Below are 17,136 nucleotides of genomic sequence, written 5' to 3'. Positions count from 1 at the left end.
TTAGGTTCACCACTCCTCATTTTTCCTATTGATTCCCCTCCCTAGAATTAGCTCTTGTGGATTGACAAATACAGATCTCTAGATATCTAAAACGACCTCGGGTGCATTTAAATTAGCAAAGCAACAACTTTTGTGTCATTTAGATTGTAATTACATCTATTTTAATCTCACTATTCAATGATACTTCTACACTTCTTAGAAAAAGAAGAAAGCAATTAACATATAAAATTAATAGAATATAATAGCAATAAATAATAAATTAAACAATAAATTACATATCATCTCTTTAACTTGGGGTAGAAACCGCAATCTCAATTTTTTATTTATGCTGCCCATAAATATCTGTTAAAAAGAAGGGACATTTTTGACCTGTCTATGTGGAAATTCCCAACTGTCACTTAAGTAAAAAATTGAGGTGACAGAGATCATTTGATCTAACTTGCAGTACAAGCTGCTTCAGGTATAAATTGATTTGGACAGTGAGTCCAAATGGAGTAACTGAAAAAGGTCACTCCTATTACAGAAATGGACATTGAATTCAATTCAGCCTAACAAACCAGGACATGGAATGCCACTCTGACTTATATAAGGCAGGATTAATAACTGGTACATATGAATACATTCGGGCTAGCAGGAACAACATTGTCTCTGTAGGTTACAGATGTCAAGGTCAAGTAGAAATTAATTGTGTTTGCTACTCTTAAGCTTTCTAGTATGAAGAGCCCAAAGTTCAGGGTTGAAATCCAGCGGGTTCTGACAGATTCTGGAGAACTGCTAGTGGAAATTCTCAGTAGTTCGTAGAACTGGCAAATACCATCAATGGCTGGCCCCAGAGTTAGGTGAGAATGGAGATTTTGCAATATCCTTCCCCGTGGAGTGGGGAGGGAATGGGGATTTTGCAGCATGCTTCCCCTGTCATATCTACCAACCCACGTCCACAGAACTAGTAGGGAAAAATTTTGAATTTCAACCCTGCTAAGGTTACAGTTCATAAATATTCCAACATATATTTATATGACATGGAGTTGTGGTGCTCCAAATAGCTATGTTATCTGTTAAGCTCACAGCTGTTTCCATAGAATGGGAAGTATAGAATTCTATGTTTAGATGAATGTGTTCAGTAAATTTTAGACTTGGGCAAAGGAAAGAGAAAGAGATCCATTAAATCAATGGTGGACAGATTTAGTTTTCTGCTGCATCCTCCTTTTTAGAAATTTAAGGGTCCATTCAGCTCTACAGCCCCCATATTTAAGCTTGGATATTTTACACTGAGAGTTAAAATAGTAGCCATCTTCTGCCTCTCCTGGGGCATGGGGAACTGACTTGATATAATAGAGTGGATGCAGCTGGTTTGACAAGTATAATGCCAGCAAGTGATATCCTGCCTTCCATCATTAGAGTTAATGGGTCGTAATGATGCTCACACTATCTATTCATTCATGCCTGACTCTTGGAGATTTGATGGGCCAGGTCTCTCCACACCTTCTGGTCTTGCACTACTTTGAGTTTTTGGTATTCAATTCAATTCAATTTATTAGATTTGTATGCCGCCCCTCTCCGAAGACTCGGGGTGGCTCACAACAATAATAAAAACAGTAGAATAATGGAACAAATCTAATAATAAAATTATATTAAAAAACTCCAACAATTTAAAAACCATACCACACATACATACCAAATATAAAATATAAGAAAGCCTGGGGGAAATGTCTTAATTCCCCCATGCCTGGCGATATAGGTGGGTCTTGAGTAACTTGCGAAAGACAAGGAGGGTGGGGGCCGTTATAATCTCCGGGGGGAGTTGATTCCAGAGGGCCGGGGCTGCCACAGAGAATGTTTTTCCCCTGGGGCCTGCCAAATGACATTGTTTGGTCGACAGAACCCGGAGAAGGCCAACTCTGTGGGACCTTATCGGCCCCTGGGATTTGTGCGGTAGAAGGTGGTTCTGGAGGTATTCTGGTCCAATGCCATGAGGGGCTTTAAAGGTCATTACCAACACTTTGAATTGTGACTGGAAACTGATCGGCAGCCAGTGCAGGCCACGGAGTGTTGTAGAAATGTGGGCGAATCTAGGAAGCCCCACGATAGCTCTTGCGGCCACATTCCGCATGATCTGAAGTTTCCGGACACTTTTCAAAGGTAGCCCCATGTAGAGAGCGTTGCAGTAATCGAACCTCAAGGTGATAAGGGAATGAGCGACTGTGAGCAATGACTCCCTGTCCAAATAGGGCCGCAACTAGTGCACCAGACGAACCTGGGCAAACGCCCTCCTCGCCACAGCCGAAAGATGCTCCGGCTGATATCAGTTTGGAATGTGTCCAGCCACTATGTTCTTTGATGGCCTGCTTTCCTTTTACCACTAATTCCTGGTTCTTAAGGACATTTAAAATAGAAGCCAACATCATTCACTTCCTAAATACCTGAAATGGTGGCTAATAGCCAGATAATGAATTATATTTTTCAGTTGCCCTTCCAAACTTGTGCCTGTTTATGGATTCACAGAGACCAATCATTTAACTTATATCAGAAAGAAATAGAGCTGTTAGTATCCATGCCTATAATCCCTCATCTAGAATTTATATCCTAGGTCAGTGATGGTAAACCTATGGCACGGGTGCCACAGGTGGCATGCAGAGCCATATGTGCTGGCAAGCAAACTGTTGCCCTAACTCAGCTTCAACATACATGTGTGTGCCAACCTTTTGATTTTTGGCTTGCCCAGAGGCTCTGGGAGGCATTTTTTTTTTTGGCTTCCAGAGAGCCTCTGGGGGGATGTGGGAGTGCATTTTTACCTTTCCCCGGCTCCAGGGAAGCCTTTGGAGTCTGGGGAGGGTGAAACACGAGAAGTTGGGAAACAGCCCAGTTCTGGCCTCTAGAGGGCCTCCAGGGGGTGTGGGAAACTCTTTCCACCCTCTCCAGGCATTAAATTATGGATTTGGGCACTCACGCATGCACTACAGCACGAGCCCATGCTCTTTCGTCACCCGAGGAAAAAAAGGTTCGCCATCACTGTCCTAGGCAGATATAAGCAACTTACTTCTCATTACCGGTGTTGCTTGCAACTCATACATTCACTTAGCATCCTGCCCGATTGCCTTGTGAATTCTAATTTTGACCCAGCCATTGACATAACTTTTAACAAGTTCCTTTCCTTATAATTTTGGCTCACATCAACCAGACTAGCTGCTTGTCTGGAAGCAGCTTCGGAATTCATTACAATGCTGCTGGAAACAGGAAGACCAGATGGTACAAATTGTTCACATAGTGTCATTTATCCCGTCAGAGACATTTTAAGCAGTCACAGCAGGGACGGATTGCTCTTAGCTGCTGCTACCGGTGCACTGTGTGGGCAGCATGATGATTCTTGCGTGAGCATGTGCACTATGCACTTGTGTGTGCATGCGTGCCCAGCGTGATTTTGCTTCCATTCATGCGCAGAAGGCAAAAACGTGCTGAACTCTTGCAAGGGAATGCACACATGTGCAAGATTTGGGCAATTTATGCTTCCACGCATGTGCAAAAGCAAAAAATCTCTGAAATCTCATGTGCATAAGTGTCCACTCACAAGATTTTGCTTCTGCACATGCACAGGAAGAAAAAAAATATCATTTTTTTTTTTAAAAAGGTGTTGTAGTGCCCGAAGGACTGGCACTGGAGCGGTTGCACTCAAATTGCGCAATCTGGTGACCGCTACCAGTGTATAGTCGCCTATAGCACTGGTACTGGTAGCAACCCATCACTGAGTCACAGAATATACCCTATAGCCTCCATGCTTTGTCTAATGCATGCCTTCTTTTTGGAGGTAAACGAACTTCTAATGTGCATTTACTTTTCAAGATTCTCATTTGTGCTTTGCATTCTAGTCCCATTTTAAAGACAGAGACAGATTTATGGTTAAACTGGTTGATGAATATTAAATTGGGCAAGGTGGGAATATGTTTTTGCCCTGGAAAGAACCCAGGATTTGTTGCAGGAATGTTCAATTACGCCATGTTCTTCTGAATTTCATTCTCAGGTCAGCATCTTGCATACTTATGAAGTGAATTTCAAGCAGTAGGGAATTACCATTTGTCTCTGTTCAAAAATCTGCTAAGAAATAGAAGTTTCTGAGTGTTACGTATGAAAAATAACTTATTTTGCTGAAACAGCAAGTGGTAGTTATTTTGTAAACAAGAATTTTATTCTTACTAAAGTTGCATAAAAATACCTCTGTTGATTTAACAAATGTGAGGAGAATGGTGCAGATATTTAATAGGTTTTCTGAAAAACATTAAATAAATATAGGGTGGAATATGGTAGTCGTTGGGGTTCAAAGAAGAATGGGCATGAAAATGGACCAGACTTATATTGATCTGAACATTTCCAGTTAGAAATGCTTAAATATCCTGCAGGCAAGAAAAACTAGATATAGAGTCAATATTATTATCCTACAACACATTTAGCTTCCTCCAGGAAGAAGTAGCCCAAGGCATTCATGACAGCAACCTAGCAAATTTAGTTCTCTTGCTATAGTCAGCTACATTCTATTATTTTGCAACAGAAATTTGAAGCTGTTATTTGTCTGAAACCCAGATTAATTTGGAGACATGTGAGGTGTCAAAATATTGATTCACTCAAAACTCTAATGCATAAGCCTATAATCTATTAAATGTAACCTATGGCGCCCCTGAGAGAGCCTGTTTGGGGGGTAGGGTGTCCAGCCAGCTATCATTGCCAGTTCGTTGAGCGGAGGGAAATTTCCACTACCGGTTCTATAAAACTGAATTCAAACTGGCAGGAACCCACCTCTGCTCCAGAGGCTTTCCTAGAGGCTGGGGAGGGTGAAAATGGCCTCCTTCACCTCCCAGAAGCCCTGCAGAAGCCAGAAGTGCCCTCCTTGAGCCTCCGCACAAACCCTTTACTTACCTCAAAACTAAAGTGACCAGATTATAACTTCAATAAAGTGGGACACCATTGATGGGGGAAACGGACGGACGGCTGGCAAATCTCTACAGGCACTCTTGAAAGCATAAAAATAGTAAGACAGGCTGGGCCCTGAGACCAGAGACAAACTGCGCCAGGAGCTTATTGCTGGGCGACTTGTCTCCGCAGAATTGCCCATGGCTCAGCTGCAGCAAGCCCAGCAGCAGGAGGGCCAGGTGGGCGAGGGGCATCACAGAGGTGGCAGCAAGGCATTGCAGAGCCAAAGCGAGTGAGTGCACTTCTGCAAACTGACCACCCCCTCTGGAACCAACTCCCCCCGGAGATTAGAATTGCCCCCACCCTCCTCGCCTCTCGTAAGCTCCTTAAAACCCACCTCTGCCATCAGGCATGGTGGAACTGAGATATTCTTTCCCCCTAGGCCTTTAAAATTTATGCATGGTATGGTATGTATGTTTGGTTTTACAATAAGGGTTTTTTAGTTGTTTTAGTATTGGATTTACATGCTGTTTTTTATTACTGTTGTTAGCCGCCCCGAGTCTACGGAGAGGGGCAGCATACAAATCCAATAAGTAAGTAAGTAAGTAAATAAGTAAGTAAGTAAGTAAGTAAGTAAATAAGTAAGTAAGTAAGTAAGTAAGTAAGTAAATAAATAAATAAATAAATAATTGGGAGTTTTTTAAAACACCGCGGGACACAGGACAAATTTGTAAAAAGCGGGACTGTCCCACCAAAAGTGGGATATCTGGTCACCTTACTCAAAACTGGCCAAGTGGAGTCTCAAAATAGGCCACATGGAGACTCCTAGAAGGGGAGGGGAGCATGGCAAGCCTAAAATCAACTGGCCAGCACCCGCATGCAAGCTGGAGTTGATATATAGCAGTGCCCCCTGTTCCAGCAAATATGGTTCTGCATACCAACATTTTTTTCCACTGTCTGATTTTGAGGAGGGAACTAGTTATTCCTCCAAAAATCCATGGATTTGCTTATTAATAGTTTATGCCTGGAGAACAGGCTACACCAAAAAACAACTCAGTTGCTTGTCCTCTTCCTTTCTATAATAAAATTAATTCTACTTATACATTTTGTTAAGTTAGAAGAATTTAACTTCGCTGCTCTACTTTTTATGATGCTCAAGCAGTCACCTACATCCCATGCTGTTGATATGCTTTATAAGTAACAATAATATTTTGATACATTTTGTAAAGTAGTGTTGTGGCTCACCAGCAGCTTGTGCAGCTGTTGGCTGATTCTAACAGTGAAGAAATTGATGTGGGGATGCGCCAGTGGCATGTGCAGGTGGCACCTGAGTTGGACAGTGAGGAGGCTGGAGAGGACTCGATGCCAGAGACAGAGATTCATCCATGGCCTTCAGAACCTCCAGAAGTTCCCATCAATGATAAGGAAGAAAAGGATGAGCCTATTCTCAATGCATGTGCATACAGAGCTGCCAAAAGGAAGAAATTGTTCCTCCAGAAAAGGGGGCTAATTGGCCACTCCCCTAGCCTATTTGGGGCTAATTGGCCATTCCCCTAGCCTATTTAAGATATGACGATGAAAGAGCCAATTTGAAGGAAGTAACTTTGTTCAACAACATTGTGTCTTGATTCCAGAAATGTCCAATCAGCTTTTGTTCTCTCTCTTGGTATTTTTCCTGCAAATTGCTTCTGGGCATTTTGCCAACCACTATAAGATTGCTGCTATCTTCAAGTCTGTTTACTCAGAATTGAATTATTATTTTGTGGACTCATGTTGGCTGTTAATGAAATTGAATTAACGGCTGGTGTTCAGAAAAAAACTGTTTAAACTGTATTTGTGTTTGACAACTACTAAGAAAGCTCATTAGTTGACCTTAATTAGTAAAATAAAGTTTGGACAGACTTTGTGTGTGCTGCATTCTTCGTGTTCCGTAGCTGGGGCAGAATAGGTATACTTTACAACAAAGCAAAATCGACTAATGCAGTTGAATTGAACTACACATGGAGAGCATATTTGGGAAAATATATTGAATATAATAGAAGAACTGCAATTTTTCAAATTATGTCTGGGAGTCCTAGAAAACAACCAATGACAATTTAGAAAAGATGGGGGAGCATTTCTTCAAAACCAGACAGTGGAAAAACAGAATGACAAGTGAATACTAGCAGGCAAGGAAGATATATCAATTTTGAATGTGTAGAGTTCTGAAGTTAATTAGTTTACATAATTTCATTAGCATACCCTTTGTGAATACTATGTGGAGTAAAGAAATATGGATTGCATTTTTTTTCTCATTAAACTGCTGCAATAAACATACTTTGGGGGAAAGTGGTGTCTGATAAAGGTTAAACTGAAACTTGCATTTGTAAATATTTGTTTCCTGTAGAATGAGAAAATGGAAAATTACTGCTAGTTTGCAGGTTACTGTCAAAACAAGGATTTGTATTCTCCATTAAACTTAATGGATGAAGATCTAAAGAGAGAAATTCCCCCCTTTTTAAATGGATTTTTAAAAATTAAAATTGCTGATTTTAGTCCTAAAACATTTAGACAAATTTTACATCAGTTCATGTTAGACTCTGAATGACTAACCAAATATAAACTAAATTATTTGAATGCATTATTCAACAATCGGAATGATAACTTTTGAAGGGTTTGAATCCAATCCAATTCTTAACACACAACCTGAAATTAAAAGCATCCCCATTCTACTCTACTGTCAACAACAATGGTTGTTTAGTCTGCAGTTAACACTCTTAGAAAAGGAGTACCCCATTTCTCTGAATAATAAGTTATCCTGTCAAATTGCATTCATTCTTTAGAAGGGCTTCTCTCCTTGCCCTTCTGACATTGAGTTGAAATCTGACTTCCTGTTACTATAGTTCATTATTCTATGTCTTATTTTCTTACCAATGGAGAATATATCTTGACCACCTTCTGTGTGGGACTCCTCCTAAATCTGACATTATATCTCCCTACAGTCTTCTTAAGGTGAAACAGTATTCCCAATTTCTTCGATCTCTTTAGATAAGACAGAGGCTGTTGGGGCCTGGATGGGTGTCAACAAACTCAAACTCAACCCACACAAGATGGAGTGGCTGTGGGTCTTGCCTCCCAAGGAAAATTCCATCTGTCCGTCCATCACCCTGGGGGGAGAATCATTGACCCCCTCAGAGAGGGTTCGCAACTTGGGCATCCTGCTCGATCCACAGCTCACATTAGAGAAACATCTTTCAGCTGTGGCGAGGGGGGCGTTTGCCCAGGTTCGCATGGTGCATCAGTTGTGACCCTATCTGGACCGGGAGTCACTGCTCACAGTCACTCATGCCCTCATCACCTTGAGGCTTGACTACTGTAATGCTCTGTACATGGGGCTACCTTTGAAAAGGGTTCGGAAACTTCAGATCGTGCAGAATGCAGCTGCGAGAGCAATCATGGGCTTCCCTAAATATGCCCATGTCACACCAACACTCCGCAGTCTGCATTGGTTGCCGATCAGTTTCCGGTCACAATTCAAAGTGTTGGTTATGACCTATAAAGCCCTTCATGGCACCGGACCAGATTACCTCAGGGACCGCCTTCTGCCGCACGAATCCCAGAGGCCAGTTAGGTCCCACAGAGTGGGTCTTCTCCGGGTCCCGTCAACTAAACAATGCCATTTGGCGGGACCCAGGAGAAGAGCCTTCTCTGTGGCGGCCCCGGCCCTCTGGAACCAACTCCCCCCAGAGATTAGAATTGCCCCTACCCTCCTTGCCTTTCGTAAGCTACTTAAAACCCACCTCTGCCGCCAGGCATGGGGGAATTAAGACTTTTTTCTCCCCCTAGGCCGTTACTACTGTATACATGGTATGTTTGTATGTATGTTTGATTTTTATATATTAAGGGGTTTTAATTTGCTTTTAGTATTGGATTTTATTGCATATTGTTCATAATTGTTGTTAGCTGCCCCGAGTTTTCGGAGAGGGGCGGCATATAAATCCAATAAAACTTGAAACTTGAAACTTGAAGTAAGTATTTCACACTAAAGGTCATGTCACCTAGTCTTTTCCAAAATATTGAGATAAATCATACTTTTTTTGGCCAAAGATACCCTCTATTCCAGGGGTGGGTTCCTCCCGGTTCAGACCTGTTTGCCCAAACTGGTAGTGACCCACTGGTGATGTCACAATGACATTACCAAACTAGATTGGTCAATGACAGTCTGTCATCCTTTAAAAAATTTTAAATTTAAATTGATTCTTTTCTGGGTTTCCCCTTCCCCCCTGCGCATGCACAGAAGCTGAGTTTCCAGCACTGCACATGCACTGCCGTCTTGTTTTCAGATTTTTTTGTAATTTGAGTTGTTTTTGCTTCTGCGCATGAACAGAAGCTGAGTTTTTGGCAGGAGGGGGGAAGAGAAAAAGAAAAAGAGGAAGAGTGTGTGTGAGAGAGAGAGAGAAGAAAGAAAAAAAGAAAGAAAGAAAGAAAGAAAGAAAAAGATATTATTATTATTATATTATTATTATTATTATTATTATTATTATTATTATTATTATTATTATTATTATTATTATTATTTATTAGATTTGTATGCCGCCCCTCTCCGTAGACTCGGGGCGGCTTACAGCAATGATAAAAACAATATGTAATGACAAATCTAATAGTTAGAATCTAAAATAACAATAATACATTTAAAAATTCTAAAAAAAAACAAGAAACCCCAATATATGAAAACATACATACAATCATATCATACACAAAAAACTACATAGGCAGGGGGAGATGTTTCAGTTGGCCCACGCCTGACGACAGAGGTGGGTTTTAAGGAGTTTACGAAAGGCAAGGAGGGTGGGGGCAGTTCTGATCTCTGGAGGGAGCTGATTCCAGGGGGTCAGAGCCGCCACAGAGAAGGCTCTTCCCCTGGGTCCCGCCAAACGACATTGTTTAGTTGATGGGACCTGGAGGAGACCAACTCTGTGGGGCCTAACCGGTCACTGGGATTCGTGCGGCAGAAGGCAGTCTCGTAGATACCCTGGTCCGGTGCCATGAAGGGCTTTATAGGTGATGACCAACACTTTGAATTGTGACAGGAAACTGATTGGCAACCAATGCAGACTGTGGAGTGTTGGAGTAAGATGGGCATATTTGGGATAAAGATAAAGAGATAAAAGAGAAAGAAAGAGGGAAAGAAAAAGAAAAAAGAGAGAAAAAGAGAGAAAGAAAGAAAGAGAAAGAAAGAGAAAGGAAGGAAGGAAGGAAGGAAGGAAGGAAGGGAGAAAAGGGAGAAAGGAAAAAGAGAAAGGAGGCACCACAAACCCTGCCATTAGAGATGGCTTCAAAAGACACTTTGAAACAGCACAGCAATTTAAGGCTGGAAGATATCTCAGAGATCATATAGTCCAATCCCATGCTGCAGCAGGAAACCTTACATTGTCTCTTTTGGTGTCTCTAACAGAGGGGGAAATTGTTTACTTGGACAAGGCTGCCATACAGAGGAAGGCAGAGATAGTCCTTGTCTTATGACCACAGTTGAGCCCAAAATTTTGGAAGCTAAGCAAGAGCATTGTTAAGTGAGTTTCACAACATTTTACTCAATCCATGACATTTCCTGGCACTATCAATCATGTGCAAGCTAGGGAAGAACATCTGAAATGTTCTAATGTACAGAACATATGGTTAAATGTGTGGCAGAAAGTAGACTCTGGGTGTGTTTTTCAAAATGCAGTGAGGTATGGTTTTAGAAGAGCTCTGTGTGTTTTGTGTGTATATGTGTGTCTGTGTACATACACATACAGTATATATTAGATAACATATCTTTTTGTGTGCCTGTGTGTAATATGTACATATATGTATGGCATATATACATAGGATTAAATAGTATATTTTGGATGTTCAGTGGTAGTAGGGAAATTTCATTGAGGCCTTTGATGTGATAAGTCTGACACCCGAAGCCTAACCCTTGACCTGAGTGATGTCAAGTTGGCTTGCCCACCCAGTCACATGGCAATCCAGCAACCTCTATCCGGTCACATGACCCAAACCATTCCTACCCAGTTACATGACTGCCAAAACACTTCCACCTAGTCACATGATCACCAAGCCTTGCCCATTGTCACATGGCCATCAGGCCACACCAACAAAATAAGATTAGATTAGATTAGATTTATTGGATTTATATGCCGCCCCTCTCCGAAAACTCGGGGCGGCTCACAACAAGATAAAAACAATACATAATAACAAATCCAATACCCACCAATCCAATTACAATTTTAAGCTAAAAATTCATAAAAACAACCCCAGAATATTAAAACACGCATACAATCAATCTAACACCAAAACAACATGGACAAGGGGGAAATGTTTCAGTTCCCCCATGCCTGACGGCACAGGTGGGTTTTAAGAAGTTTGCGAAAGGCAAGGAGGGTAGGGGCAATCCTAATCTCAGGGGGGAGCTGGTTCCAGAGGGTCGGAGCCACCACAGAGAAGGCTCTTCCCCTGGGTCCCGCCAGACGACATTCAGTAGAGTGGCAGTAAAAAAAATTGGAACCCATCCCTGCTCTATTCATATATATCAGCACATTCGATTTTATGCAAAATTGTATTCTTTATCTTTGAGGGAGGTATTCCTTCCTCCTTTCTTTCTTATGTTAATTTTAACTTATGTTAATTTTTAGTGAGGCTTAGGTTAGTTTTTGTAGTTATTTCCAATGAGAAAACGACTGCACTTGCGATAGGTAACTATCAAGCTTCCTGTTTCTCTCTTCATAGGACAAGGTGCCTTTGATCTGTTTAGTCTGCTGTGTAAGAACAGTCAAAGCTCTGCCCTTTTTTATATCCATTCAATATATGTAACCAATGTTAATAAGGGTTGAACATCAATTAACTGATCATGATTGCCATTATGAAGTCAATAACCATTGCTGCAGATGCTGTTCTATCTTATTCAACTAATCCTTTTAATGATTTTTTTCCCTTTAAATTATGTGTGGGCTGAATAGTCCTTCATTTTTCTCTCTCTAGAGATTGTACAAAAACTTTTTAAAACTATAGGTATTAGGATGTTAAAGTAATGCTTTACCAGGGATTGGGATAATCCAAGATTATTATTATGATTTATTTTGAACTCGCTTTTCTTTCTTTCTCTACCAATGAGTTTGGTTAACAGAAGGAGATGGAATTGATCTGCAGAATGAAAGAAAATATGCTGTATCTTGTTCTGTAAATAGTAGGTAGCAGAAATAATTGTGTTTGCATTAAACAACTATTCTGACATTCCCAGGAGTCATGTGCGAACCAGACACCAGTCCTCTTCTCTATAGAATAAAAATAACTCTACAGATTTTGTGTGTTTTTTATTTTAAAAGCTAACAATAATATTCTTTATCTGATTTATATTACTTTGAAAAACTATTTTAATGTCCAATAGTATTCACTGAAAAAGTTTCACTAGTTCAAAAATATAAGATTGACTTTTTTTAAAAAATGTCTAAAAAATAGGTAATCACAATAGTAGAAAATGGTAGAAAAAGGCATTTCTTCTATCTATCTTGTTTTTCCTCCAACTGTTATAGCAATCTTAGAAATTACAAAATTATTTCAGTAAAACTTTACACATTCATAAGAATTTATATTTAGGAGAGAAACCCATTTCTGCAGTGTATAAAAGAAAACATTTAGGAGTGAAGCTGTCTATTGAAATATTTATGCTATGGAGACTTGCACAAGGAAAAGGAGGAAAATAAAACATTAAATAATATGTGAGACATTTAGTAGGAATTCAATCATATGAAAAAATAACTAAGTGGAAGAAAGCAGTGTTTAACTAATTTTATGAAAACAAATTTCTGTCCTCAGTTTTAACGGTGCGAGTTGGATGTGGTTAGTCTTCAGAGTTTTGTTCATATACACTGCTCCAAAAAATAAAGGGAACACTTAAACAGCACAATATAACTCACAGTAAATCAAACTTCTGTGAAATCAAACTGTCCACTTAGGAAGCAACACCGATTGACAATCAATTTCACACGCTGTTGTGCACATTCAACGTTATACAGAACGAAGTATTCAATGAGGATATTTCATTCATTCAGATCTAGGATGTGTTATTTGAGTGTTCCCTTTATTTTTTATTTTTTTTGAGCAGTATATTTTAATAGAAATCTCAAGACTAACCAATTGTAACCAAATTTTGCTGAGGCTTGTTCTGCCTGACTGGGCTCAGGCAATGCGTAACAGTCCAAGGAAAAGAAATCAAACACACACGTGCTCTTCTAATCAGCAAACTTGTAGTAAACAAACAAAAAAGGGTTACTCAAAACAGTCCTTAGTGTCAGGAAACAATGATAGTGCAAGGCTTATTTCAGCCGCATACAAAAACACAGGAAAAAGCAAACAAAGACAACCTGGAATGAGCAAAGATGTTTCAGGAGTCCTTTTGAATCTTTGGAGCAAACAGCAAGTCCCAGAGGTTTCACCTCCCACGTGTCTGAAAAAGCTGGGTTGAAAACTCCAAAGGCACGGAACAGAAACTTCAGAGCAGGAACCACAAAATAACACAGATAAACAGCCACAGTTTGCCTTGTGCCTCTGTTCCCCTTTATCCCTTTAGCCCTCATTAAGGGAACCACACCCAGCCCTCAGTATAAGAACCACATCCAACCAAGGTGCTACTCTGATGACTTGTAATAATCCTTCAATTGATCCCTCCTTTGCATCGTTTTTCTGCTACGCATGTCTATGAATTGTTCTGCACAGGATTCCAAGGACGAAAGACTGTCTGAGGGACTGCATGCCAAATCCCCTGGGCTGTCTGCTGAGTCCTGTGAACCAGTGGCCTCCTCCTGGCTGTCTGCCACGTCTTCTTGGCTGTCAGCCAGGCTTTCGCACTCACTTTGTGCAGCATCTCTCCCATCTGTGGGAGCAACGGCTGGCCCAGGCCCAAACACAACAAGGCTCAAGCTCGAGCATGAGATTTCAGTAAGGTTTTTTGCTTCCACATGTGCATGCGCAGAAACAAAAAAACCTCCCCGAAATATTGTGTATACGTGCATCTCCATACAAGATTTTGCTTCCTGCACAGATGCAGAAAGCAAAATTTTGCACGCTCACACACCAGAGCTGCAGAGCTGTGCACAATTATCCATATCAGTAGGAACCCACTACTGTTCAAGGCCATTCCCTGCCCACCCACCTGGGCAAAAACGAAGAGGTCTTGACACTGGCACAATCCGAGTGGGCAATGGGACAAGTTTGTGGGTGAGGGACAATGGATGTAAAGTTTCAACTGGGTCAAAACTCAGATTCAGGTTTCAGTGTAGGTGTCAGAATGGTTCTGGCAATAAATTGTAACTTTGAGGAGCACTTTGACTTGGATTCTGATTTAGTTTGGATGCTGCCTGGAACCTTGACCCATAGAAGCCATGGGTGGTATTGGGAATTTTGCCATGGTTTAATGGTAGCAAGTGTGAATAGTTTATCAATGTCATACTAGGACCAGGATGATCTAAGCCACATCTTTGCTTAGTTAGGAAAATTTATTGAATAGTTTTAAATGGGCCACTCTTTCTTAGCCTAATCAATCTTATATGTCTGTTATTATATATAATGCATAGTACATTACAAACTTAATTGGTTCCGGGACGAGGTTCTTAAGATGAAAAGTTTGTAAGATGAAACAATGTTTCCCATAGGAATCAGTGGAAAAGCGATTAATGCGTTCAAGCCCAAAATTCACCCCTTTTGCCAGCCGAAGTGCCTGTTTTTGAACCCCACCTCCAGACTTCCGTGTTTTTGCGATGCTGCAGGGGAATCCCAGCAGGGGAATCCCATCAGTGCAAAAACGGGTGCTTCACTGGCAACGGAGGTCCGGGGGTGGGGTTTCCCAGTGAAGGGAGCATCAGTGAAATCACAGCATCGCAAAAACACCAAAGTTCTCAAAACCCCACCTCCAGACCTCTGTGTTTTTGCGATGCTGCGATTTCACTGAGGCTCTCCTCGCTGGGAAACCCCACCTCTGGACTTCCATTGCCAGCGAAGCGCCCGTTTTGCGCTGCTGGGATTTCCCTGCTGGGATTTCCCTGCAGCATTACAAAAACACGGAAGTCCAGAGGTGGGGGTTCCCATGGAGGGGAGCCTCAGGGGAATCCCAGCAGCGTAAAAACGGGTGCTTCGCTGGCAACGGAAGTCCAGAGGCAGGGCATCCCAGTGGCGGCGGTGGGTTTGTAAGGTGAAAATAGTTTGTAAGAAGAGGCAAAAGAATCTTAAACCCCGGGTTTGTATCTCAAAAAGTTTGTATGACGAGGCGTTTGTAAGACGAGGTATCACTGTATATTGCCTTGAACCTCTGAAGAAAAAGGGAGGTACAAATATAGAAACAGACAAGCAAATATTGGATGTTATTTTATGCATATGCCAGATAGGAGGTGATTGGATTCATCAAACACAGAGCAACATTAAGAACTTTTGAAATACAGCCACGTTTTCATGAAGGCAGTTCATAAATTAGTAAAACCTATTTAATCTTACTGTGTTCAGTTTATCAACTAGTAGATTAGTGGACTAATCAGTGTTTATATATAGTCCAGAAAGATGCTTCTGCATAATGCATTGGTAAAAACAGGACAACCTGACCCAATAACAATTATTTTTCACATTTATATAGGGCCTCTTATTTTAAAGTGCTGAACAGGAATTAAAAGCAGGATACTTGTCCTTAATATGCTCTAATAAAGTAATACAAAAGGAAAAAGATGGTTGCAGAAAAAATAACGTGCATTTTAGCTATCTATTTTTATCATGTGGTAATTGACAATTGCAGGGAGGAGAGCATTTAAATGACATCTGCTTTCCTTTTTAATTGTTTACTTTAGATTAGTAAATGGAAAAAATAAATCTAAGTATTGCTAATCAATCATAAAAACATATAGAAGTTAATGAAAACCAAATATTTCTTAAGAGATTGAGTTGTGTCCCAATTTCTCAAGAAATTTTGTTGGATATTAAATAGCTTGAGCAAGACAAGCAAAGAAAGGAAATATAATCATAAGGGGAACTGCAAAAGTTTAATACTCTCACCAATGCAAAGGCAGAAAATGGAAACCTATTCCATACATGCTATTTCACTTTCATTGAGCCAAAACCACTGCTCAAATAAGTAACAATTTATCTTAGTTATTTTCACAGTTACTATCATTCAAGAAAAATTAAGATTATTCTATTCCTTTCTTGATCAAACTTTAGGATTTGCTTTTTCAATATTTTTAAAGGTGGGACTCCAATACTTACATTATCTTTCTAAACCTTATTGACATCAAAAGATCATATTTTATTTCACTGACAAGTCCAACAGGTCTTCCAGCATTTGTTCCATAAGGAAATCAAGAATTAGAGAAGTATTTTTTAAGATTAGCAAAAGTATCAAATTGAACTAGTTTCTGCTGACTCTTCACCTGAATCAGGCAGAGATTAAGACAGAGATCAGAAAGCATATTCAAATTCGAATTAGAAATGTTGGAAATGCAAAAAAGAGCAGGGTATAAATGGTTGCAAGAAATGATTGATACAGTAACTGAATTCACACCGGAACTTTTCTGAATACAGTGTTCCCTCGATTTTTGTGGGTTCGAACTTCGCGGACAGCCTATACCACGGTTTCTCAAAAAATATTAATAAAAAAATACATCGCGGGGTTTTTTCTATACCACGGTTTTTCCCGCCCGATGACATCATACGTTATCGCCAAACTAATACTTTTTGCAAATAAATAACAAAAAAATTAATTATTGTTAATAAATAATTATGTTTATAAATATCAGGATCACTAAGTGTCTTATTCAACGGTAAGTACCAGTAATAATGGTGAGTAAATGGTTGTTAAGGGAATGGGAAATGGTAATTTAGGGTTTTAAAGTGTTAAGGGATGGCTTATGATACTGTCCATAGCCAAAAATGGTGTATTTACTTCCGCATCTCTACTTCACGGAAATTCAACTTTCGCGGGCGGTCTCGGAATGTATCCCCCGCGAAAATCGAGGGAACACTGTAGGTATTTAAAGAAATCATGCCTCAAAGTTTTTAAGTATTTAATGTTACACATAGGGACAGTGACTAGAATCATTTACGCACAATGATGGAAAGATCCCCAAATACCCTTGGAAAAGGAGATTATTTAAATAATTATGATTGTGCGGAAATGGACAAGCTAAGAATGGAGCTGAATGATCGAAAAGGCTATTATAACATTTGAACATTCCATACATG

The sequence above is a fragment of the Erythrolamprus reginae genome, chromosome Z (genome assembly GCF_031021105.1).
Source record: "Erythrolamprus reginae isolate rEryReg1 chromosome Z, rEryReg1.hap1, whole genome shotgun sequence".
In the NCBI taxonomy this organism is placed as follows: Eukaryota; Metazoa; Chordata; class Lepidosauria; order Squamata; family Dipsadidae; genus Erythrolamprus; species Erythrolamprus reginae.
Note: the sequence above shows the minus strand (reverse complement) of the source record.